The following is a 27,270-nucleotide window of genomic DNA, read 5'->3' on the forward strand; positions in this document are numbered from 1 at the left end:
TTTGTAAGAACTGCCAAACTGTCTTCCAAAGTGGCTAACCATTTTTGCAATCTCACCAGCAGTGAATGAGGGTTCCTGTTCCTATGCTTTCTTGCCAGCAATTGGTATTGTCAGTTTTTGAATTTCAGCCTTTCTAATGAGTGCCTAGTGATATTTCATTTTTGTCTTAATGTTTATTTCACTAATGACAACCTTGCCCACCTTTGAGTGGTTATAAACTATGAATTTTTAAACAATAGTTTTAGTTTTACTAATTCTCTTTGTTGGAATTGAGGGAACAATGCTTTTAAAGTGTTAGGCTTTATTTATATTGGAAACAGGTTTAAAATTCAGGCTGCTACCTTTTTATAAATGTGTTGATTTGTGCTTCTGTACTAATTAGCTACAACATAGGCAAAGGAAGCATCTACTAAAGTGAACGCCAAGTCACCGTGGCAGAGAGTGAATCACAAGAACCTTATGTGATTGTTGTGCACAAAGTAGAGGGAGTTTTGTTGGTAAGCAAGATGCCTATAAGATGATTGTTTTTCTGGATGTATCCAGGACTTCATTTTATCTTTTTTATTCTTCCCTCTCTCATTACCATCACCACACACACACACCTTTCTGTCCTCACCACCTAAAGATGGAAACAACAGTAAGGAGGACTAAAATGTAATCAGAATATATATGCAGCATGACTTCTTCTTGCTTTAGGAACAGATAACCAGAGTGACTTTCTTTTTCTTTTTCCAATGTGACTAGCAGATAAATGATTTCTTTCACAGCTGTTAGTTGTATCTGATTTTGATGGCCTTTTTAAAAATTTTACTTTAAGTTCCTGAATACATGTATAGAACATGCAGGTTTGTTACATAGGTATATGTGTGCCATGGTGGTTTGCTGCACCTATTGACTCGTCCTCTAAGTCCCCTCCCCTTGCTCCCCACCCCCGAACAAGCCCTGACATGTGTCATTCCCCTCCCTGTGTCCATGTGTTCTCATTGTTCAACTCCCACTTATGAGTGAGAACATGAGGTGTTTGCTTTTCTGTTCCTGGGTTAGTTTGCTGAGGATGATGGCTTCCAGCTTCATCCAAGTCCCTTCAAAGGACATTATATCATTCCTTTTTATGGCTGCGTAGTATTCCATGGTATATATGTGCCATGTTTTCTTTATCTAGTCTATCATTGATAGGCATTTGGGTTGGTTCCATGACTTTGCTATTGTAAATAGTGCTGCAATAAACATATATGTGCATATGTCTTTATAATAGAATGATTTATTTAGGTGATTTATTTATAGTAGAATGATTTATCCCTTTGGGTATATACCCAGTAATGAGATTGTTGGGTCAAATGGCATTTTTGGTTCTAGATCCTTGAGGAACTACCATGCTGTCTTCCACAATGGTTGAACTAATTTACATTTCCACCAACAGTGTAAAAGCATTCCTATTTCTCCACAGCCTCGCCAGCATCCGTTGTTTCTTGACTTTTTAATAATTGCCATTCTGACTGGCATGAGATCATATCTCATTGTGGTTTTAATTTGCATTTCTCTAATTATCAGTGATGTTGAGCTTTTTTTCATATGTTTGTTGGCCATGTAAATGTCTTCTTTTGAGAAATGTCTCTTCATGTCATTTGCCCACTTTTTGATGGGGTTGTTTGTTTTTTTCTTGCAAATTTCAGTTCCTTGTAAATTCTAGATATTAGACCTTTGTCAGATGGGTAGATTGCAAAAGTTTTCTCCCATTCTGTAGGTTGCCTGTTCACTCTGATGATAGTTTGTTTTGCTGTGCAGAGCTCTTTAGTTTAATTAGATCCCATTTGTCAATTCTGACTTTTGTTGCAATTGCTTTTGGTGTTTTTGTCATGAAGTATTTGCCCATGCCTGTGTCCTGAATGTTATTGCGTAGGTTTTCTTCTAGGGTTTTTATTATGTTGGGTTTTACATGTAAGTCCTTAATCCATCTTGAGTTAATTTTTGTATATGGTGTAAGGAAGGGGTCTAGTTTCAAATTTCCACATGTGGTTAGACAGAACTCTCAACACCATGTATTAAATAGGGAGTCATTTTCCCATTGCTTGTTTTTGTCAGGTTTGTTGACAATCAGATGGTTGTAGATGTGTGGTGCTACTTCAGAGGTCTCTGTTCTGTTCCATTGGTCTATATGTCTGTTTTGGTACCACTACCATGCTGTTTTGGTGACTGTAGCCTTGCAGTATAGTTTTTAGTCAGGTAATGTGATGCCTCCAGCTTTGTTCTTTTTACGTAGGATTGTCTCGGCTGTACAGAGTTGTCTTTGATTCCACATGAAATTTAAAGTAGTTTTTTCTAATTCTGTGAAGAACGTCAATGGTAGTTTGATGGGAATAACATTGAATCTATAAATTACTTTGGGCAATATGGCCATTTTCATGATATTGATTCTTCCTATCCTTGAGGATGAAATGTTTTTCCATTTATGTCCTCCCTTATTTCCTTGAGCAGTGGTTTGTAGTTCTTCTTGAAGGGGTCCTTTAAATCCCTTGTTAGCTCTTTTCCTAGGTATTTCATTCTCTTTGTAGTGATTGTGAATGGCAGTTCACTCATGATTTGGCTCTCTGCTTGTCTATTTTTGGTGTAAAGGAATGCTTGTGATTTTTGCACATTGATTTTGTATTCTGAGACTTTGCTGAAGTTGCTTATCAGTTTAAGGAGTCTGGAGGCTGAGACAATGGGGTTTTCTAAATATAAAATCATGTTGTCTGCAAACAGAGACAATCTGACTTCTTCTCTTCTTATTTGAATATCCTTATTTCTTTCTCTTGCCTGATTCCCCTGGCCAGAACTTCCAATACTGTGTTGAATAGGAGTGGTAAGAGATGGCATCCTTGTCTTGTGCTGGTTTTCAAAGGGAATGCATCCAGCTTTTGCCCATTCAACATGATATTGGCTGTGGGTTTGTCATAAATGGCTCTTATTATTTTGAGATACGTTCCATCAATACTTAGTTTATTGAGAGTTTTTAACATGAAGGGATGTTGAATTTTATCAAAGGCCTTTTCTGCATCTATTTAGATAATCATGTGGTTTTTGTCTTTGGTTCTGTTTATGTGATGGATTACATTTATTGATTTGCATATGTTGAACCAGCTTTGCATTCCAGGAATGAAGCAAACTTGATCTTGGTGGATAAGTTTTTTGATGTGCTGCTGGATTCAGTTTGCCAGTGTTTTATTGAGGATTTTTGCATCGATATTCAGCAGGAATATTGGCCTGAAGTTTTCTGTTTTTGTTGTGTCTCTTCCCAGTTTTGGTATCAAGATGATGCTGGCTTCATAAAATGAGTTAGGGAGGAGTTCCTCCTTTTCAATTTGGAATAGTTTCAGAAGGAATGGTACCAGCTCCTCTTCGTACCTCTGGTAGAATTTGGCTGTGAATCCATCTGGTCCTGGGCTTTTTTTGGCTTGGTAGGCTATTAATTACTGCCTCAATTTTAGGACTTATTATTGGTCTATTCAGGGATTCGACTTCTTCCTGGTTAAGTCTTGGGAGGGTATATGTCTCCAGGAATTTATCCATTTCTTCTAGATTTTCTGGTTTATTTGTATAGAGATTTTTATATTATTCTCTGATAGTAGTTTGTATTTCTTTGGGGTCACTGGTGATATTCCCATTATTATTTTTTATTGTGTCTACTTAATTCTCTCTTTTCTTCTTTATTAGTCTAGCTCGTGGTCTATTTTGTTAATTTTTTCCAAAACCCAGCTCCTGAATTCATTGATTTTTTTTTTTTTTTTTTTTTGGAGGGTTTTTTGTGTATCTATCCTCTTCAGTTCTGCTCTGATCTTAGTTATTTCTTGTCTTCTGCTGGCTTTTGGATTAGTTTGCTCTTGCCTCTCTAGCTCTTTTAATTGTGATGTTAGGATGTCGATTTGAGATCTCTCTAGCTTTCTGATGTTGGCATTTAGTGCTATAAATTTACCTCTTAACACTGCTTTAGCTGTGCCCCAGAGATTCTGGTACATTGTCTCTTTGTTCTCATTGGTTTCAAAGAACTTCTTGATTTCTGCTTTAATTTCATTATTTACTGAGGAGTCATTCAGGAGCAGGTTGTTCAATTTCCATGTAATAGTGTGGTTTTGAGTGAGTTTCTTAATCTTGAGTTCTAATTTGATTGCATTGTGGTCTGAGAGACTGTTTGTTATGAGGTCAGTTCTTTTGCATTTGCTGAGGAGTGTTTTACTTCCAATCGTGTGGTCTATTTTAGAGTAAGTGCCATGTGGCACTGAGAAGAATGTATATTTTGTTGATTTGGGGTGAAGAATTCTGTAGATGTCTATTAGGTCCACTTGTTCCAGAGCTGAGTTCAAGTCTTGAATATTCTTGTTATTCTTTTGTCTCACTGATCTGTCCAATATTGACAGTGGGGTGTTAAAGTCTCCCACTATTATTGTGTGGGAGTCTAAGTCTCTTTGTAGGTCTCTAGAAACTTGTTTTATGAATCTGGGTACTCCTGTATTGAGTGCATATATATTTAGAATAGTTCGCTATTGTTGCATTGTTGCCCTTACCATTATGTAATGCCCTTCTTTGTCTTTTTTGGTCTTTGTTTTTTTAAAGTCTGTTTTGTCAGAGACTAGGATTGCAACCCCTGCTTTTTTTGCTTTCCATTTGCTTGGAAAATTTTCCTCCATCCCTTTGTTTTGAGCCTATGTGTGTCTTTGCACATAAGATGGGTCTCCCGAATACAGCACACCAATGGGTCTTGACTCTTTACCCAATTTGCCAGTCTGTGTCTTTTAATTGGGCCATTTAGCCCATTTACATTTAAGGTTAGTATTGTTATGTGTGGATTTGATCCTGTCATCATTATACTATCTGGCTATTTTGCACACTAGTTGATGCAGTTTCTTCATAGTGTCATTGGTCTTTATATTTTGGTGTGTTTTTGCAGTGGCTGGTACTGGTTTTTCCTTTGCATATTTCATGCTTCTTTCAGGAGCTCTTGCAAGGCAGTCAGGTGATAACAAAATCCCTCAGCATTTGCTTGTCTGGAAAGGATTTTATTTCTCCTTTGCTTAGGAAGCTTAATTTGGCTGGATATGAAATTCTGGATTGAAAATTCTTTTCTAAAAATGTTGAATATTGGCCCCAAATCTCTTCTGGCTTGTAGAGTTTCTGCTGAGAGGTCCACTGTTAGTCTGATGGGCTTCCCTTTGTAGGTAACCTAGCCTTTCTCTGTGGCTGCCCTTAACTCTTCTTCCTTCACTTCAACCTTGGAGAATCTGATGCTTATGTGTCTTGGGGTTGATCTTCTCGTGGAGTATCTTAGTGGTGCCCTCTGTATTTCCTGAATTTGCATGTTGGCCTGTCTTGCTAGGTTGGGGAAGTTCTCCTGGATAGTATCCTGAAGTGTGTTTTCCAGCTTTTTGATTGCCTTTTAACACTAATTTAGGTCCTTCCTCTCTGAGTATACCTGGTGCTACCATGTTGCCCCATCTCTCCCCAAGCTGCAAACTTGTCTTTCTCCCTTTGTTTCTGATTCCATCTTATCCATTCTATATGCCATTACTTCAGGGTCACACTAGGTAAAAAAATAATAGTAGTCATTGTCTAAATCAATTTTATTTTAAATGTTAGTGGGGAAGAATACAACTAACATTAACTGAGCATCTACAACACATCAAGAACTTTTATACATGTTCTCATTTAATTCTCACAACAATCCCATGGGTGATTGTTATTCCTGTTGTACAGCTGCCATTAATTTAGAGGCAAGTGGCATGCTTTAACCCTTTTGTACATACTATTCCCTCTGTCTAGGATACCCCTTCAGTTCCATCTTTATCTAGCAAACTACCAATCCTTCAAAAGCCACTTCAGATGTCATCTCCCTAGCTGGTGGTCTTAACACTGCCCATGTCGATTCTGAAAAGACTCTCCAAGTAATTCTGATACTGGCCACTGGTTAGGAGTCATCATATGAAACAATACTGTGTAGAGAGCAAGAGCCACATCTTACTGATATCTGTATTCCTGTTGCATTGCAGAGTCTATTTTGCATTCCACAGTAGTGTATCGGTCAGTGTTTATTGAAGGAATTATTTAGGTTTATGGAAATGCAGGTGTTATGTTGTATATTACTGTGGGTGGGTAGATTTTGAAAAATTTAAATAAATTTATTCAGATAAATGCTCCGTCTCTGGGGAGCAGAAGAAGCGAAAGGTGGTGATAACTATGAATGAACCCCATATAAACATAGAGGCAACAATTTTTAGAAAGAAGATAATGCTTATCATATTTTTATTCTTTTTGGAAACAAACTACTTTTCTCATAAAGCAAACTAAAAAAAGTAAAATTTGATAAAGTCTGTTTGGCTGGTACAAATACATAGCACATAATTGTAAACCAGGGATATTTCCTTGGGAAATGGATTGCCATCAGAAAAAAAAGACTGCATGAAATGTTTAACATTTATTAAAGCGGCATAGGTTAAAGTGTTAAATAGCTGAAAATCACTGAAGTAGGAACTCATAGAAAAGTTTGGGTAGCCTACTATCCTTTATGAAAAGCAGGATCTTTGTTGATTCAAAATACTTTGTTTGCCTTGGGCTCTGTGGTGTTGAACATTGCTAAAAATAAATGCGCCACCAACTTACACTTGGAAATTTCTTCATTCTATAAAAGTTTACATTGTGTTGTAACAGAATTTGACCTTTATTGGCAAAAAATAATGTAAAACATTTCTAATCAATTCTCAAGCATGATATGGCAGCACTTTGCACACAACTAGGTACCAGCTGATAAGAGATGAGATCTCTGATTACTATTTCAGCAGTTACCATTAGTACAACTAAAAATGAAAATTGTAACTGGCAAGTGCTCAAGCATTTTAGTACTAACATAATTATTTGTTGCTTAGAACTTGGCTCTGCATGGTGCAAGTTCAATGTCAATTTAAGACCCCAGCAAGATACTGTACAGCTGAATTCATTTGCCAAAGAAATTTGAAAACTTTTTTAAAGCTATTAAAAGCATTCTTGCTGTTTTTTGGCAGTGCTAGGTAGAACTTGGCTCATCATGGAGCTGGGGTAATCAGAGAGTGAGCAAATGATTATTTAGGTCCTTAGGCAAACATACAAGCTTTGAAGCCAGGGTATTTCTAATTGCATGCCTAGTGCCTGATTGACATGATTCTGAGGTTAGACAACTACCCCGAGAAGCTACTCCTAGTTGCCGATTGTTTACCAGTGACCCTCCACTCCTACACATAGAATTGTGTTTCACCTACTGACAGTGGTCTGCCAAAGTCCAGAATGAATCTTCCTGGAGTGTAGATTCTGCTCAGGGTTAACAGAAAACACTTCATTCTATGTGTGTGTGTGTGTGTGTGTGTGTGTGTGTGTGTGTGTGTGTGTGACGTATAATGCAAAATTCTTCTAAAATGGGAGACTTCAAAGAAATGTTAAGACTTAAGCCTGTCCCTCCCACTCCTGCCATGGGGAGACGGCATTTGGAAGTGTGGAGAAACTTAAGTTTCTCTAAGTTGCTCTAAGTTACGGCCACTTTTCTGGAATGCTCTTCTCTCTCACCTCTGCCCAGAAGTATCCTGCTTATTTTTCAAAAGTCATTGTCCCCATCTTCTCTACCCCAAGCAGAGTTAACACTTCTCTGTGGCTCTATAGACTTTCCTTTATGAACCTCATGTGGCATTCATCCCATTGGTGTGATTACCTGTTTGTCTTCTCACTAGGTAGATGGTGAGCCTCAGAAGAACAAGGTCTATAGGTTCTTTATATCCTCAGTGCCTTGCACCATATTTGACTAGAGCAAGTAACTAGCAGTGAATAGTGAATAGGTAGATGGATAAATGGATGATAGAACAGACAGGAAAATGTCCATCGATGTGTCCACCCACATGAATAAGATTCTGAGCTCCTCTCCTAATATTCTAGTTTAGGCCTCTGAATATAGAAATGGGTGTTCACTGGGCTGTTTTCAACTTGCATATCAGTTATACCCTTACTTTTAATGGGGAAATATCAATGTAATTCATTCTACTATAAGGCGCAGGAAGAAAAATCATATGATCATATCAATTAATGCAAACAAAGTATTTAACAAAATCCAATACCAATTCACGATTTAAAAAAAAGAAACCCCAACCAACTAGGAGTAGAGGGGAACATCCACAAATTGATAAAGGACATCTACAAAAGTTCTACAAGTAACATCATACTTTATGGTAAAAGACTAAGACTAAGTGCTTTTCTTCTAAAATCAGGAACAAGATTAGGATGTCTGCTCTCATCATTTCTAGTCAGCATTGTGCTAGAGGTTCTAGCCAGTGAAATAAGGAAGCAATAAATAAGAGGCAACCAATTTGGAAAGGAAATAAAACTGTCTTTATATACAGACGACATGATTAGCTTTGTAAAAAGTTGTAAGAAATCCACAAAACAACTACCAGAACTGGTAAGTGAATACAGCAAGTTCACAGGATTCAGGATCATTATTAAAAATCAATTCTATTCCTATATACTAGGAATGAACAATCAGAAATTGGAAATATTAAGAATGATATTCTTAATAGCATCAAAAATATGAAATATTAAGATATCAGTTTTCCCAAAATTGATCTATAGATTCAATGCAATTTAACATTTTTATAGGAACTGATAAGCTGATCTGAAAATTTATGTGGAAAGTCGGAGTACCTAGAATATCCTAAACAACTTTGAAAAAAAGAACAAAGTTGGAGGACCTATGCTACCTGATTTCAAGGGTTATTAGAAAGCTACAGTAATCAAGGCATAGTGTTTTTAATATAGACAGTAGATCTAGTTGCAGAACAGTGAGCCAAGAAATAAACCCACACATATATGGTCAAATGATCTGCAACAAAAGTGTGAAGCAATTCAATGGAAAAATTATATTAAAAGACAAAATACAGCGTGGAAGAAAATAATTGCAAATCACATATCTGATAAAGAACTGTTATCAAGAATATATAATGATCTTTTAAAAATTCAATAATAAAAAACACACAACTCAATGTTTTTAAATGGAGGAGAGAGAGTCAGGCACAATGGTAGATATCTGTAATCCCAATTACTTGGGAGGCTGAGGTGACAGGATCACTTGAGCCCAGTTTGAAACCAGCCTGGGCAACATAGCCGGATCTTGTCTCTAAAAACAAACAAACAAAAGAATTTAAATGGGTGAAGTATTTGAAAAGACACTTCACTAAAGAAGATATATGAAAAGATCCTCAACATCATTAGCCATCAGAGAAATGCAAATTAAAGCCATAATGAGAGACTACTACATACCTTTTTTTTTTTTTTTTTTTTTTTTTTGAGACGGAGTCTCGCTCTGTCGCCCGGCCTGGAGTGCAGTGGCCGGATCTCAGCTCACTGCAAGCTCCGCCTCCCGGGTTTACGCCATTCTCCTGCCTCAGCCTCCCGAGTAGCTGGGACTACAGGCGCCAGCCACCTCACCCGGCTAGCTTTTTGTATTTTTTAGTAGAGACGGGGTTTCACCGTGTTAGCCAGGATGGTCTCGAACTCCTGACCTCATGATTCGCCCGTCTCGGCCTCCCAAAGTGCTGGGATTACAGGCTTGAGCCACCGCGCCCGGCCTACATACCTATTAGAATGATTAAACTTAAAAAGACTGACCATATCAAGTTTTGATGAGGATATGAGAGCCTGAAACTCTCATACACTGCTGGTGGAAATGTAAAATGTAAAATCCACTTTAGGAAATAGTTTGGCAGTTTCTTATAACATGTACTTACCACATAGTATATGTTACCCAACAGTTCTACTCCAAGGTATTTCCTGAGAGAAATAAAAGCGTATGTCCACACAAAGACTTGCACACCAATGTCTGTAACAGTTTTATTTGTAGTAACTAAAAACTGGAAACAAATCATTTTGTCCCTCAACAGTTAATGGATAAACAAACTCTGTTACATCCATGCAACAGAATACTACTTATCAATGAAAAGGAATGAACTGATACGTATTATAACGTGATAGAATCTCAAAATAATTATGCTGAGAGAAAGAAGCCAGACAAAGTATATTGTGTGATGCTATTTATATAAAATTCTAGAAAATGAAAACTGATCTATAGTGATAAAAAGCAGATCAGTCATTACTTGGAAATGCAGAGCGCATCGGAGACTGGGCTGAGTGGGAAGGGATTACAAAGGAGCATAAGGAAACTTTTGGGGGTGATGGATATCTTTGTTATTTTGATTGTGATGATGGTTTCACAGGTGTACATATATGTACATACATATGTAAAAACTTAAAAATTATACACTTAAATATGTACAGTTTGTTATATGTCTATAAACCCATAAAAATGATCTCTGTGGCTGAAAATGAAGCTGGTTATAACTTAATCCAGAGTTTGTGTCAAGTACCAGTGGGTTATAAGAGAAAGGATATACAAGGCTTTGAGGCTGGGGTTAAGGGAAAGAGGCAGGTTAAATAATAGAGACAGGGGCTATTCTTTAGTTGGCTTCTTGCCAGAACTCTTTTTCAGGTAAAGGTTCTGAGAGACTGATTTAAATTTAGTAATGGCAAAAGAAGATTTCTGTTTCAAGGTTACTAATTGGTTTTTAAATTGCCATATGATTATGTTTATATCTTATGAGTATTACCTGCACATAGTTTTTAAAAATATGAACTAAGTACCTAAAAGTTTATAATGCAGGCAATGTTTCACTGTTCCAACCCTCCTAATCCTAATCTCTGAGATTACCTTTCACTCTATTAACTGTTTCTGTTTAGTTCCTCTATTGACTGCTTCCCTATATACTGCTATTTCTTAATTCATCTATTTTAGGCTTTATTAACTTTATAATTTAATAAATGAGGCTATAACTCACTTATACTATCTCTTGTGCCAATTTAGTTATCATGCTTTTTAGTTCCTCTTTTTTTTGAGGAATATACTTAGACCTTTATTTCTTGTTTCATAAACTATGGCCAGTATCTCTTAGTTCTCTGTAAAAATTAAGAGTTTGTAAAAAGAGGCCATAAGTTCCCTTTATCTCTCTCCCCTACCTACCGATTCTAGTCATTTGTACTTTTAGTTTTTACATTGCCAAGAGTGGTAATGTTTATGTTTTGCTCTACATTTATAATTAACTATCTCTTATAATTAAATATCCTGTGCTTTTGTATATTGGTTATTTCCAGAAGTTGAAAATCAATATACAGTGTTTATACTATTGTTAATTATTTAAAATTTTTCTCTCTTCTGTCAAGTGTTGATAGTATTACATTTCTTAATTTGTAAAACTTGTTTTTTTCTGGATTTTCCAGTTACCTTTATTTTTTCTTGCATTGTCTGCTACATTCGTAAGTTTCTCTAATTTCTTAAAGATGGATAGGCCTGGCGTGGTGGCTCACGCCTATAATCCCAGTACTTTAAGAGGCCGAGGTGGGCAGATCACGAGATCAGGAGTTTGAGACCAGCCTGGCCAACATGGTGAAACACCGTCTCTACTAAAAATACAAAAAATTAGCTGGGCATGATGGCCCCTGTAATCCCAGATACTCAGGAGGCTGAGGCAAGAGAATCGCTTGAACCTGGGAGGTGGAGGTTGCGGTGAGCCGAGATCGTACCACTGCACTCCAGCCCAGGTGACAGTACAAGACTCCGTCTAAAAAAAAAAAAAAAAGGATAAAATGGTGAATCCTTTTCCTGTCTTTTTCTTGATGCCTCTCTCTTGGAGCCTTCCTTCCTTCCATTCAGACTAAATGTTCCTTAGGCCTACTGTACAGCTGGGACTTATTTTTATTAGTCTTTGCGATCTTAAAATGTCATTCTTTTGTTATCAGACTCAATTGATAGTTGATTAGGACAAAATTATAGGTTCGAAATAATATTCTGTCAGAATTTTGAAGGCATTTCTCCATTGTTCTCTCTAAGAGCCAGCGTTGCTGATCAGATGATCAAACCATTCCAGTTCTTGTTCCCGTAACTATTAATGTTTTTCCTCTCTGGGAGCTTTTAGGATCTTTTCTATATCTTTGCTGTTCTGAAATTTCATAATGTGTGTAGGGGTTGAGCAAACTGGTTTAGTACCCCAGATATAAGGCCTGCAACTTAATAAGCCTCACCTATGTAAATAGAGCCATTATACTGGGGGACCTCTAAATTCCAGATAGTAGAGATCTTTGTTTTAGAACATGAATGCCCACATTAGTTACCTCAATTAGACAATTTATTCAATCTCTTTAGAGAATAACCTTCTGATTTTTTTCTTTGCCTTGGGAATCAATGCCTGAATACTAGCAGTTCTATATGCAGTGGAGGAAAATGATTAATATACAGATTTTCAATGAATTTATCATATTTCATTGTCACCCTCTGCCTTACTTGGCATTTCCAATTTTCACACTTTTCTGTGATCCTACAAGCTGTAAGCCCCTTCTGTCATTTTATCTGCCAATCTTTATCAGCCAGCATCCTATTCAATTTCTGTCTATCAGAAATGTATTGGGATCTCTTTTCCACTGACTCCCTCTACTATTGTCTTCATTATATCTTTTTTATTGTTTAATGTCATTTTTAAAATTTTTTTATTTTTAATTTTTGTGAGCACGTAGTAGGTATATATTTATGGGGCACACGAGATACTTTGATACAGGCACACAATGCGTAACAATCACATCAAGGTAAATGCAGCAACCATCACTTCAAGCACTTATCCTTTCTTTGTATTGCAAACAATCCAGTTATACTCTTAGTTTTTTTAAATGTATAATATTTTAAAACGTACAATATTAAAATGTACAATAAATGATTGTTGACTATAGTCACCTTGTTTTGCTATCAAATACGAGATCTTATTCATTCTAACTATATTTTGTACCCTTTAATAATCCCCACTCCCCCACCCATTACTACCCTTCCCAGCCTCTGATAACCATCATTCTACCCTACATCCCCATGAGTTCAATTGTCTTAATTGTTTAGCTCCCACAAATATGTGAGAATATATGAAGTTTGTCTTTCTCTGTCTGGCATCTTTCACTTAACATAATGACCTCCATTTCCCTCCATGTTGTTGCAAATGACAGTATCTCATTCTTTTTATGGATAAATAGTACTGCATTGTGTATGTGTACCATATCTTCTTTATCCATTCATCTGTTGATAGAAACTTAGATTGCTTCCAAATCTTGGCTATCGTGAATAGAGCCACAATAATCATGAGAGTGCAGATATCTCTTTTGATATACTGATGTCCTTTCTTTTGGGTATTTACCTAGTTGATGTCCTTTCTTTTGGGTATATACCTAGCAGTAGGATTGCGGGATCATATGGTAGTTCTATTTTTAGTTTATTGAGGAACCTCCAAACTGTTCTCCACAGTGATTATAATAATTTACATTCCCACCAACAGTGTACAAGGGTTCCCTGTTCTCCACATCCTCATAAGCATTTGTTATTGCCCGTCTTTTTTTTAATAAGAAAACATTTTTAAAGCCTTTATTTACAAAAGCTTTAAAAACAAATAATACCCTCTGTTTTGCAAATAATATTTGTTTAAAAAGGACCACCCAGTTACAGCACTGTAATATCATGAATAAAGAATGTACAAGGGAGACAAATCAATGTGACTAACATTTGGAGATTTGCTAATATTATTGATTGAAGTATAGGTAATACACATTCTAACTTGTAGTCCATCATTTCAGGGTAGAGTTAATGGTTACCGAAAAGTCTTCCTACATCCTACACATGCTCTGGTCTGGTCACATGTTCTGCATGGTGAAATATTTCACAGTCTCTTTTGTCAATATATGTAAAATAGATTGCAAAGATATACACAAAAAAATAAACAAGCATTACACTCCTCAGGTAATTTTATTAGCTCTCTCTATATATTCTCAAGCATCAAAATGTTATATTTGATTGAAGATTTGTTTCAGAAAATATTTTATCCTTTATTTATGTACTCATATATATATGAGTACATAATATATATATTATATACATACATATATATGGATTTTGTTGTTTTGTACCACATCTCTTCATTACTTACCTTTGTAGCAACTATGAAAGCACAATTTTTAACTTCTAATTTAATTTGGTACAACATATACCTAAAGACTTGTTATCTTTGGATTTTAAAAAAACCAATTTGTATAACCAACAAATCAAGAGCATTGTAAGTATGGCTACAAAATGAAAAAAAAAAAAAAAAACAAGGGTAAACAATGATGGAATAAAAATAAGCAGATCAAGGGAAGTGTGCTATCATAAAGTAACTGTAGCTTCAACATCTTGAGTACCAGTTTCCTGGCAGATACTAAATATCCAATCACAAGGGATTTTTCCTGAAGGATGTAAGACTGGTTTGAAAATTCTTCAGTCACAGAGCAGCCTACACATGCCAATTAGAAACTGACAGACACTAGATGTGCTTGGAAGATTAAACACTATGTACAGAAACAGCAGTTACTAAGCTCCTCAGTAGTTTCTTGTCTTTTTTTTTTTTTTTTTTTTTTTTTAGTTTCACTGAATTGACAGTTTGCACAATGAATGTGCTATATTCTGTGGGTCAAAACCGAGTAAATGCTGTGTAAAGTTGGCAGATGGTCATTTTTCCAGCTAAGATCAAGTAAAAACAAAATTTCTGATAAAACAGAGGTTTCGAGTCAGAATCACTCTCCAAAGTACAAAATTGATGGTCCACAATCTCAAATAGCTAAAACTCCTGCAGAATGGAAGGGAGAGACATGAAACAGAGAAATAAATTACAGTCAGTGCTAGTTAATTTAGGAAAAGGGAAAAATAAACCAAACTCCCAAGTAGGTAAAGTTTATCAAAATATTCAGTGATGTAGCTTTCTCCACTCTCTGTCGCACACGCTTGCTAACAAGTATATTAAATTAAGGCCAAATTTAACCTGAATGTGTTTTTTGTTTGTTTGTTTGTTTGTTTGTTTGTTTGTTTTTTGATCTGAGATAGGAATGATCATACTTAGTACTGAAAGGCAGACAATAAAATGGGCCATGAAAGGGTGGGGGGAAGGTACTGTCTATTTTTCAAGGGATTCAACCAGTGATAAAACCTATATACAAGCATGTGTGTAGCTCGAAATAAAATAAAAATAAAAGGACTATTTCACGTCATGACTGCTTGTTGGCTTCCTCTTCACATGCATTCCCTGTGCCATTCTGTACATAGGATGATGAATCAGAACCAAGGCCATACATACAAATGACCACAATATTTGTCATCATCAATATGACCTTCAAAGAACATTTCTCTCATTTTGAAAAAGGCCATTCCTGTGAGCAATGAATTAGATCCTGCCTGATGTTGTGGTCCTATCTATTCCAGTTTTAACTGTTCTGCCACCTCCTGTAATCCATCTTTGAGATTTTTGCAGCTCTTCATGAGGTACTTCACATCATAAATGACAGGTAAAAAGAATCGAAGGATCTCAAAGAAGTCAAGTTCTTCTTCAGGCAAGTTAGAGTTGGTCAGGATTTTGATTAAATAGCCAAAGTTGTAACTGCTATGAAATGACAACCATTTGACCCCTTCACAGAGGACCACTCCTGAAGTCATAAGAAGTTCTGCAAAGTACTGGGTCTCAATTCCTTCCTCATCATGTTTTTTAAACTGGATACCGTGTGTTGTTAGTAGCTCTATAGAGTCCCGGGCATACATGTCCTCCGTCAAATTAAATTTAAAATTAAACTGCCAAGTTGAAGTTCCTGGAGGGTATTCTCCTTGCTCATTCATAAATGTCAGTCCTAGCTGAATTATCTTTAGCAAGTCTACATTACACCGCAATAGTTGGTATTGATAGTCAGCATTGCTCCTGAATTCTCCAATGGGTCTTGCAACCACACCTGGAAACTCAGTGTCCATAGCAATGTAATTATATTTTTGGATAACTTGACGAATTTTCTTCATCTCTTCATCCACGTTGCAAGCCCAAACTTCACAAATTCTTTGGCTATAATCCACAGTTGCTGCTGGCATAGTGAGGGCACAAGGGAGTACAGATGCCAAGCATCAAAATGTTATACTTGATTGAAGATTCGTTTCAGAAAATATTTTATCCTTTATTTATGTACTTGTGTCGCTGAGCTCACGCTCCTCCTCTTCCCCTCGCCATAGAGACAGCACCCAGCGGCAGTGGCAGTGGCGGGTACCCCATAGACACCTCTCGCCCAGCAAGGGGGAAAGGTGAGCAGGAGCTGCGCCGCACCATGCTGTGCCATCGCTTTTCACACCGTCTGTCTTTTGAATAAAAGTTAAAATGGATAAAGGCCATTTTCACTGGGGTGAGATGATATCTCATTGTAGTTTCAATTTGCATTTCTCTGATGATCGATGATGTTGAGTACCTTTTAATATGCTTCTTTGCCATTTGTATGTCTTCTTTTGAGAAATGTCTATTCAGATCTTTTGCTCATTTTAAAATCAAATTATTAGATTTTTTTTCCTATAGAGTGGTTTGAGCTCCTTATATATTCTGGTTATTAATCTCTGTCAGATGAGAACTTTGCAAATATTTTCTCCCATTCTGTGGGTTATCTCTTAATTTTGTGGATTGTTTCCTTTGCTATGTAGAAACTTTTTAATTTGATATGCTCCCATTTGTCCATTTTTGCTTTGGTTGCCTGTGCTTGTGGGATATGAAATTTTTGCCCAGTCCAATTTCCTGGAGTTCCCTCAAATTTTTTCTATTAGTGTCATAGTTTGAGGTCCTAGATTTAAGTCTTTAATCCATTTTAATTTTATCTTTGTGTACAGTGAGAGATGGGGGTCTAGTTTCATTCTTTTGCAAATGGATATCCAGTTTTCCCAGCACCATTTACTGAAGAGATTGTGTTTTCCAAATGTATGTTCCTGGAACCTTTGTCAAACATGAGTTCACTGTAGATGTATGGATTTATTCCAGGGTTCTGTATTCTGTTCCATTAGTCTATGTGTCTCTTTTAATGCCAGTACCATGCTGTTTGGGTTGCTATAGCTCTGTATTACAATTTGAAATCAGGTAATGTAATTCCTCCAGTTTTGTTCTTTTTGCTCAGGATAGCTTTGGCTATTCTGGGTCTTCTGTGGTTCCATATACATTTTAGAATTTTTTTTATTTCCATGAAGAATGTCATTGATATTTTGATAGGGATTGCATTGAATCAGTAGATAGCTTGAGGTACTATGAATATTTAACAATATTGATTTTTCTAATCCATGAACATGGAATATCTTTTCCACTTTTTGTGTGTCCTCTTCAATTTCTTACATCAACTATTTTATAGTTTTCATTGCAGAGATCTTTCACTTCTTTAGTTAAGTTTATTCCTAGGTATTTTATTTTATTTGTGGCTATTGTAAATGGGATTACTTTCTTAATTTCTTTTTCAGATTGTTTGCTGTTGAAATATAGAAATGCTATGTTGATTTTTTTTATCCTGCAACGTTACTGAGCTTGTTTATCAGTTCTAATCATTTTTTTGGTGGAGTCTTTAGTTTTTTCCATATATAAGATCATTTCATCTGCAAATAAAGATAATTCAACTTTATCCTTTCCAATTTGGATGCCCTTTATATCTTTCTCTCATCCAATTGCTCTAGCCAGGACTTCCAGTACTGTCTTGAATAACAGTGGTGAAAGTGGGCATCTTTGTCTTGTTCCAGATCTTGGAGGAAAGGCTTTCAGTTTTTCCCTATTGAGTATGATACTAACTGTGGGTCTGTTATATGTGACTTTTATTGTATTGAGGTATGTTCCTTCTAAACCCAGTTTGTTGAGGGTTTTTATGATGAACAGATGTTGAATTTTATCAAACTCTTTTTTCAGCATCAGTTGAAATGATCATATCATTTTTGTTCTTCATTCTGTTGATATGATGTATCACATTGATTGACTTGCATATATTGAACCATCCTTGCATTCCTGGGATAAATGCCACCTGGTCACAGTAAGTGATCTTTTCAATGTGTTGTTGAATTCAGTTTGCTAGTATTTTGTTGAGGGTTTTTGTATCAATGTTTTATCAGGGATATTGGCTTGTAGTTTTCTTTTTTTTTTTATGTTTTTGCCTGGTTTTGGTATCAGGGTAATACTGACCTTATAGAATGAGTTTGGAAGTACCCCCTTATTCTCTGTTTTTTGGAATAGTTTGAGTAGGATTGATATTAGTTCTTTTTTAAATGTTTGATAAAATTCAGCAGTGAAGCAATTGGGTCCCAGGCTTTTCTTTGCTGGGAGATGTTTTATTACAACTTAAATCTCATTATTTGCTATTAGTCTGTTCAGGTGATGGATTTCATCATGGTTCAATCTTGGTAAGTTGTATGCGTCTAGGAATTTACCCATTTCTTCTAGATTTTTCAATATATTGGCATACAGTTGTTCATAATAGCCTATAATGATCTTTTGTATTTCTTCAGTGTCAGTTATAATGTCTCCTTTTTCATCTCTAATTTTATTACTTTAGGTTTTCTCTCTTTTTGTAGTTAGTTGGGCTAAAGGTTTGTTGATTTTGTTTTGTTTATCTTTTGATAAAAAACTTTTCATTTTATTGATCTTTTGTGTTTTTATTTCAAATTTCTACTCTGGCCATTATTATTTCTTTTCTTCTACTAATTTTGAGTTTGCTTTGCTCTTGCATTTCTGGTTCTTTTTTAACTTTTGTGAGTACATAGTAGGTGTATATATTTGTGGGTTACATGAGGTTTTTTGATACAGGCATGCAGTACATAATAATCACATCATGGTAAATGGGGTATCCATTTCCTCAAACATTTATCCTTTATGTTACAAACAATACCATTATGCTATTTTAGTTAGTTTTCAATGTACAATTAAATGCAATTCTAGTTCTTTAAGATACACCATTAGGTTGTTAATTTGAAATTTTTCTAGTTTTTTATTGTAGGTGCTTATTGCTATAAACTTTCCTCTTAGTACTGCTTTCACTGTATTCCATAGGTTTTTGTATGTTGTATTTCCATTTTCATTTGCTTCAATAAATTTTTTAATTTCCTTCTTAATTTCTTCATTGGCCCACTGGTCATTCAGGAGTATATTGTTTAATTTCCATATGTTTGTATAGTTTCCAAAATTCCTCGTTATTGGTTTCTAGTTTTATTCCATTGTGGTCAGGGAAGATACTTGATATTATTTCAAGTTTTTGAAAATTTTAAGACTTCTCTTGTGGCCTAACATATGGTCTGTCCTTGAGAATGATCCATGTGCTGAGAAGAAGAGTATGTACTTTGCAACCATTGGATGAAATGTTCTGTGAATATCTATTAGGTCCATTTGATCTATAGTGCAGATTAAGTCTGATGTTTCTTTGTTGATTTTCTGTCTGGATGATCTATCCAATGCTGAAAGAGAAGTGTTGAAGTCTCCAGCTATTACTGTCTTGGGGTCCATCTCTCTCTTTAGCTCTAATAATATTTGTTTTATATATCTGGGTCCTCCAGAGTTGGGTGCATATATATATTTAAAATTGTTATATCCTCTTGTTGAATTGACCCCTTTATCATTATATAATGACCTTCTTTGTCACTTCTTATAGCTTTTGTCTTGAAATATATTTTGTCTGCTATAAGTATAGCTATTCCTGCTAATTTTTTTGTTTCCATTGGCATGGAATATCTTTTTCCATCCCTTTATTTTCAGTCTATGTGTGTCTTTATACATGAAGTGTGTTTCTTGTAGGCAACAAATTATTGGGTCTTGATTTTTTTATCTACTCAGCCACTCTATGTTTTTTTATGTTATTATTGATAAATAAAGACTTACTCCTGCCATTTTATTACTTGTTTTATATTTTTGTGGTCTTCTCTTCCTTCTTTCCTTTCTTCCTGTTGTCCTTCTAGTGAAGGTGATTTTCTCTGATGGTATGATTTAATTTCCTGATTTTGATTTTTTGTGTATCTGTTGTATTTTTTTACTTAAGATTACCATTATGCTTGCAAATAATATCTTATAACCGTTTATTTTAAACTGATTACAACAATGATTACATATACAAACAAACAAGCAAAGAGAAAACTAATAGAAACTCTACACTTTAACTTCATCCCCCCACTTTAAAACCTTCTTTTCTATTTATATCTTATTTTATTGTCTATGTCTTGAAAAGTTGTTGTAGTTATTATTTTTTATTGGTTCTTCATTTAGTCTTTATACTTAGGATAAGAGTCATTCGCACACCAGAGTTACAATGTTATAATATTCTGTGTTTTCCTGTGTACTTACTATTACCAGTGAGTTTCGTATGTGCAGGTGGTTATTTATTACTTATTAATGTTCTTTTCTTTCTGATCAAAGTACTCCCTTTAGCATTTTTTGTAGGACAGGCCTGGTGTTGAAATCCCTCACTTTTGTTTGTCTGGGAAAGTCTTTATTTCTCCTTCACGTTTGAAGGAGATCTTCACTGAATATAGTATTCTAGGGTAAAAGGTGTTTTTTTTTTTCCCTTCAGCACTTTAAATATGTCATGCCACTCTCTTCTAGCCTGTAGGGTTTCCACTGAGAAGTCTGTTGCCAGATGTATAGAGCTCCATTGTTATGTTATTCGGTTTTTTTCTCTTGCTGCTTTCAGGATCCTTTCTTTATCCTTCACCTTTGGGAGTTTGATAATTAAATGCTATGAGGTAGTCTTTTTTTGGGTTAAATATGCTTGGTATTCTATAGCCTTCTTATATTTGAATATGGATATCTTTCTCCAGGTTTGGGACATTCTCTGTTATCCCTTTGAAGAAAGTTTCTACCCTGATCTCTCTCTATCTCTTCTTTAAGGCAAATAACTCTTGTATTTGCCCTTTTGGGGCTATTTTCTAGATCCAGTAGGCATGCTTCATTTTTTTGTATTCTTTTTTCTTTTGTCTCCTCTGACTGTGTATTTTCAAATAGCCTGTCTTCAGGCTTACTAATTTTTGCTTCTGCTTGATCAATTCTGCTAGTAAGAGACTCTGATGCATTCTTCAGTATGCCAATTGCATTTTTCAGCTCCAGAATTTCTTCTTTATTGTTTTTGTTTCAATCTCTTGTTAAATTTATCTGACAGGATTCTGAATTTCTTCTCTGTGTTAGCTTGGATTTCATTGAGCTTCCTCAAAACAGCTATGTTGAATTCTCTAAGAAGTCACATATCTCTTTTTCTCCAGGACTGGTCACCAATGCCTTATTTAGTTCATTTGGTAAGGTCTTGATGCTTGTGGATATTCATCAATGTCTGGGCATTGAACAGTTAGGTATTGACTAGTCTCCGCAGTCTAGGTTTATTTGTACCCATCCTTCTTGGGAGAGTTTTCCAGGTATTTGAAGGGACTTGAGTGTTGTGATCTAAGTCTTTGGTCGCTGCAGCTTTAGGGCCACCCCAAGCCCAATAATGCTGTGGCTCTTGCAGACTCATAGAGGTACCACCTAGATGGTCATGGGTAAGATCTGGGAGAATTCCCTAAATCACCATACAGAGACTCTTGCTCTCTTCCCTTACTTTCCCCCAAACAGAGTCTCTGTCTCTATGCTGAGCTGTCTGAGGCTAGGAGAGGGGTGACACAAGCACCACTGTGGCCACCACCTGGACTGTGCTGGGTCAGACCCAAAGCCAGGATAGCACTGAGTCTCACCCCAGGCTGTGGTGACCACTGCCTGGCTACTGCCTGTGTTCACTCAAGACCCAAGGGCTCTACAATCAGCAGGTGGCAAATCTAGCCAAGCTTATGATATTCCCTTCAGGGTGGCAAGTCTCCCTGGCCCCATACAGGTCCAACGATGCCATCCAGGAGCCAGGACATGGACTCAGGAAGCATAGGAACCTACTTGGTACTCTACTCTACTGTGGCTGAGCTGACACCCAAAGTGCAAGACAAAGTCCTTCACACTCTTTCTTCCCCTTTCCTCGAGCAGAAGAGTCTCTCCCTGTGGCTACCACTGCCTCAGGCCCGTTGCGAGTACTGCCTGGCTATTGCGAGTGTTCACTCAAGGCCCAAGAGTCTTTAGTCAGCTTGTGGTGAATGCTGCCAGGCCTGGGACTCTTCCTTCAGGGCAGTGGGCTCCCCTCTGGCCCAGGACAGGTCCAGAAATGCCATCCAAGAGCCAAGGCCTAGAATTTGGCACCCCAAGAGCCCACTTGGTGCTCTACCCCACTGTGGCTGAGCTAGGACCTAAGCTGTAAAACAAAGTCCCTTTTACTCTTCCCTCTCCTTTTGTCAAGCAAAAGTATTTTCTCATAGCCACCACAGTTGGGAATGTACTGGGCCACACCTGAAGCCAGCACAGCTGAATCTCACACAAGGCCTGTGGTGAGTACTGCCTAGCTACCACTGCTGGTTTTTCAGGGACCAAAGGCTCTTCAGTCAGCAGGTGATGGATTCTGTCAGGACTGGATCCTTCCCCTCATTGCAGCAGGTTCCCTTCTGACCCAGGGTGTGTTTAGAAATGTCATCCAGGAGCCAGGGCCTGGAACGGGAGCCTTAGGACTCTGCCTGGTACCCTATTCTACTGTGTCTGAGCTGGCATCCAACTTTCAAGACAAAGTCCTCTTTATTCTCCCCTCGCCTCTCCTCAAGAAGAGGAAAGGAATCTCTCCTGGAGTTCTGAGCTGCACTGCTTTTGGTTGAGGGAGGGGTGATGCAAGCACTCCGTTGGCCACCCCAGCTGATATATCACTAGATTGCATGCGTTCCAAGCCACTGTCTCCAAACCCAGCACAGCACTAGGACTTGCCAAGGAATTGTCCTTGCGGCCTAGACTGCCTTTCAAGTTTATTTAGAACCCCAAAGCACTTTAGCCTGCAGTGTTAGGGCTTGCCAGAACTTGGGTTCCAACCACTGGAATGGACAGTTCTCCTCTGGCTAGCACTGGTCTAATGTTCCTTCGGTGGTTGCCAGCTGAGTTCTGCCCCAGGTTGCTTTCCACTGTTACAGGGCAGCACTGAGTTTCAATGCAAAGTCACAGTCACTGTGCTCTCCCTCCCCAAAGTGCAGATTCTCTCTGTGCTTCATGGCCACTGTCGGGGGATGGGTGAGAGGTAGCATAGGTGACTTAAGACTGTCTTTCCTACCCTTTTCAGTGCCTCTTTCCTTAATATGATGTTAAAACTAGGTACCATGATCACTCATCTGATTTTTGGTTCTTATTTAGATGCTTTTTGGATGGATATTTGTTCAGTTTGGTGTTTCTGCAAAGGGGGATGATCACTGAAGGCTTTCATTTGGCCATCTTGCTCCACCTCCTCCACCTCTGTTTGTTTAATGTCATTTTAATGGGACCTTGGGAGAGAGAGGGGCTAAAACTGTTTGGTTAGTCAGTTACCTTGATGCAGATGACTATATACTTGTTAAATTTTAAAGTTTATGGAGTTTCTGTGGATTTTTTGGAAAATATTTGTAATTAGGAGCAATCAGGTATGAACTGGACAAACCTACATTGTTTATCCATTTATAGAAATCAGAGGATTCATTAGAGTTAAAGCTCTGTGAAAGAGATTAGTACAAAGCATTGAAATCTAATTCTCCATTGCTCCATGGAAAGATATCTTTAGTCCCTAATACTAACAATCAAACAATGAATATGCATAAATTGACTCTAATGAATAGGGTATTTTGCTATACTTCATTTCATTTGTTTATATTTTATCCTAATTTCTTTTTGAGTGGGTTGCTCCATTGAGATACTATAAAAAATATTCATGAGACAACACTTAACATACTTTCTTCACTCACTTTCATGGTCACAAGCAAGAGTTAGGAGTTTTCCTCTAAGAAAATGACATTTCCATAGACACCCTAATGCTGGATTCCAGTCAGTAGCCATATTGAAAAAAATTGTCTCTCAAGACATTTGTCTCTCAGTTTTACAGCCACTGAAATACTATTGGCCTGCCATTATGTCACATAATGAATTATTTTGTATTTATCCGAAGGGAGGCACTGGAACACACTTGGACACATGAGGCACTAAAATGCCAAGCTAACAGAGAACAGCATCGCAGCTTTGGATTTGTCTAATCTCACAGTGGTCTTGCTGGTCTTGTAGTTTTCTTACCAGTCCTTTTATGCCCTTGGTGATTCTAGTGTTATAGTCTTTAAAATCCTGAATTTGTGTCCCAGGCCCTTTACTGTTTTTCCCAATTCTCAGGTTTGTTTCAGGCATTTATTATGGACTAAATCCTTGCTGATTAACCTGCCTGCCCCTAAGATACCTGTATCTTAAACTGTTCTTTGAATTCAATCTGCTGTGCTTATAGCCTATCCTGCTTGACCTTTTCCTCTGAAGTTACTTACTGATCTCTGAGATTCACTTTCTATACTCACATTCCTGTGAGCCAGTCCTGGATTAATGATCCACTGGCCACATATCTGCGTTCATATCCTTGTTATCTACCCAAGCCCATGAGTCTATTTGGACCATTGTTTCTAGTCTTTCTTTCATTATCTGAGCCCTAGTTATAACAGTTGAACTCTAGTCTACAATGTATTTCAATATCAATGTAAACTGAATATCACTCATCTTTCCTTAAAATTTTTCCCACTACTTAATTTTTTAATAATATTTGGAACATTTTTGCCTTCTCAGAATCAATAGTCATCTGTTTCTTAATTTGCTTCTTACTTGTATCCTATTCCCCTCCCCCAAGTTCTGACTGTTGCAACTCTCTTTTCATAACTACCTCACTTTTATCCTTCCTTCATATTTATCTTGAATGTTGTAGTCAGATGTGGCTTAGGGGTAGTTTATGTGGTTTAAGTCTCCATTGGCAGCAGAATGGATTTCATAGAATGCTATTAATAGTGAAATTTTGGACAAGGAGAAAAAAAATCCTAGTTTAAATGTATTTCTCAGGCAATGTCATTTTAGTCATAACGCTACTCTAACTTGTGCTGATCCAACTTCATAAAGGTAAACTGCAACATCATTATCAAATGTTTAAGAGCCATTTAACAATTCACAATTAAGAGGTTGTGTTTGAGCTAATGTTTTCTGAATCCGGAGCTCATTTAATTTATAAACTCACAACTGATTGCGTTTAGTGATTTCCAGGTACTGCAATTTCCAGGTACTGAAGAGTATGTTTTTCTCTTTATGTGCCAAAGCACCTTTCACTTTAGAAGTATGAGGAATTACAAAATAAATAAGCACACACTTCCAAGGGAAGGCAGTGTCATCCAGCATATATAGTTGCCCTTCCTTTTATTCAAAGATGTCACTACTGATCTCATCCACTCTCATGTGGAGCAAAGATTAAATCTTCAACCAAAAGTCCTTTCTATATGACATACATACAAACCATTTTTTAATTTGTGTCTGCAGCTGCTACTTGTAGAGCCTGTCACTATATGTATTTCTGTGTTTGACTTGTGGTCAGCTGAAAGCCTTTGCTCAAAAAGTTCAAAGAATCCATATTGTTGCATTCTAAGCTGGTCTCTGCTGCTGTTTTCCCCAGCAGCCCACAGCTATGTTAATGTTATTTGGAGCTATTCTTGAATTCATCCTTTAGAGTATTTCTTATGCCACACCTGCTTGTGGTTATGCCATAAAGCTCACCATACCAAAGATGCTTGGGTTTCCTTCTGCCATTGTATCTCTACACATGTCAGCAAGGAACAGTGATTTAATGCTGATAGACCAGCTGACTTCCAGAATCTCAGTAGTAGTCATCCCCTCTTACCATTTTACATTAAGCATGACTCTGACTCTGACAATAAAACAGTTCACCAAGTAGATGTGATATCTGTGGTGGGTGTAAATTTCAAAGTCATACAAAAGCTGGACCCAACTTATATTTTCCATTGATGAGGATCAATTCAGTAAGCTTTTAGTTATTCAGCTCTGTTTTGGATGTTAGAAATCAAGCTAAACCTAGGAAACAAAAAGTCAGGGCAGGAGTACATTTTCTCCCTTTGCATTAATAGTTATATGTTTCTAATAACTCATCTTTCTCCTTGATGTACATCTTAAATAGATTTCACCCTGTCCAGAGGACAAGTGCATACTGGTTCTGGACCCACAAATATACCTGCCATTGAGGAGCTTACTACCTATGGGGGAAGAAAAATTACAATTAAGGTATATAGGCATTATTTGATAAATGTGAGGCAATCTGTTCTGCCCCAAAATGGGATCTAAGAGAAGCCAGAGGGGGGTGGAGCAAGATGGCCGAATAGGAACAGCTCCAGTCTCCAACTCCCAGCGCGAGTGACACAGAAGACCGGTGATTTCTGCATTTTCAACTGAGGTACTGGGGTCATCTCACTAGGGAGTGCCAGACAATCGGTGCTGGTCAGCTGCTGAAGCCCGACCAGCGAGAGCTGAAGCAGGGTGAGGCATCGCCTCACCTGGGAAGCGCAAGGGGAAGGGAATCCCTTTTCCTAGCCAGGGGAACTGAGACACACAACACCTGGAAAATCGGGTAACTCCCACCCCAATACTGCACTTTAAGCAAACGGGCACACCAGGAGATTACACCCACACCTGGCCAGGAGGGTCCCACGGCCACGGAGCCTCCCTCATTGGTAGCACAGCAGTCTGCGATCTAACCGCAAGGCAGCAGCGAGGCTGGGGGAGGGGCGCCTGCCATTGCGGAGGCTTAAGTAGGTAAACAAAGCCGCTGGGAAGCTCGAACTGGGTGGAGCTCACAGCAGCTCAAGGAAACCTGCCTGTCTCTATAGAATCCACCTCTGGGGACAGGGCACAGCTAAACAACAACAACAAAAAAAGCAGCAGAAACCTGTGCAGATGCAAATGACTCTGTCTGACAGCTTTGAAGAGAGCAGTGGATCTCCCAACACGGAGGTTGAGATCTGAGAACAGACAGACTGCCTGCTCAAGTGGGTCCCTGACCCCTGAGTAGCCTAACTGGGAGACATCCCCCACTAGGGGCAGTCTGACACCCCACACCTCACAGGGTGGAGTATACCCCTGAGAGGAAGCTTCCAAAGTAAGAATCAGACAGGTACACTCGCTGTTCAGCAATATTCTATCTTCTGCAACCTCTGCTGCTGATACCCAGGCAAACAGGATCTGGAGTGGACCTCAAGCAATCTCCAACAGACCTACAGCTGAGGGTCCTGACTATTAGAAGGAGAACTATCAAACAGGAAGAACACCTATACCAAAACCCCATCAGTACGTCACCATCATCAAAGACCAGAGGCAGATAAAACCACAAAGATGGGGAAAAAGCAGGGCAGAAAAGCTGGAAATTCAAAAAATAAGAGCGCATCTCCCCCTGCAAAGGAGCACAGCTCATCGCCAGCAACGGATCAAAGCTGGT

The 27,270-nt window shown here is 37.6% G+C and overlaps 1 protein-coding gene and 1 pseudogene across 3 annotated transcripts in view; one reads left to right on the forward strand and one right to left on the reverse strand.

Annotated features, from left to right (window-relative positions):
* EDA (ectodysplasin A) overlaps positions 1 to 27,270 on the forward strand; it is a 423,831-nt gene that overhangs the window by 294,449 nt on the left and 102,112 nt on the right. The gene's annotated exons all lie outside the window — the stretch shown is intronic.
* On the reverse strand, positions 15,139 to 16,003 carry LOC104661204 (annotated as a pseudogene).

The sequence above is a fragment of the Rhinopithecus roxellana genome, chromosome 7, assembly GCF_007565055.1.
Source record: "Rhinopithecus roxellana isolate Shanxi Qingling chromosome 7, ASM756505v1, whole genome shotgun sequence".
In the NCBI taxonomy this organism is placed as follows: domain Eukaryota; kingdom Metazoa; phylum Chordata; class Mammalia; order Primates; family Cercopithecidae; genus Rhinopithecus; species Rhinopithecus roxellana.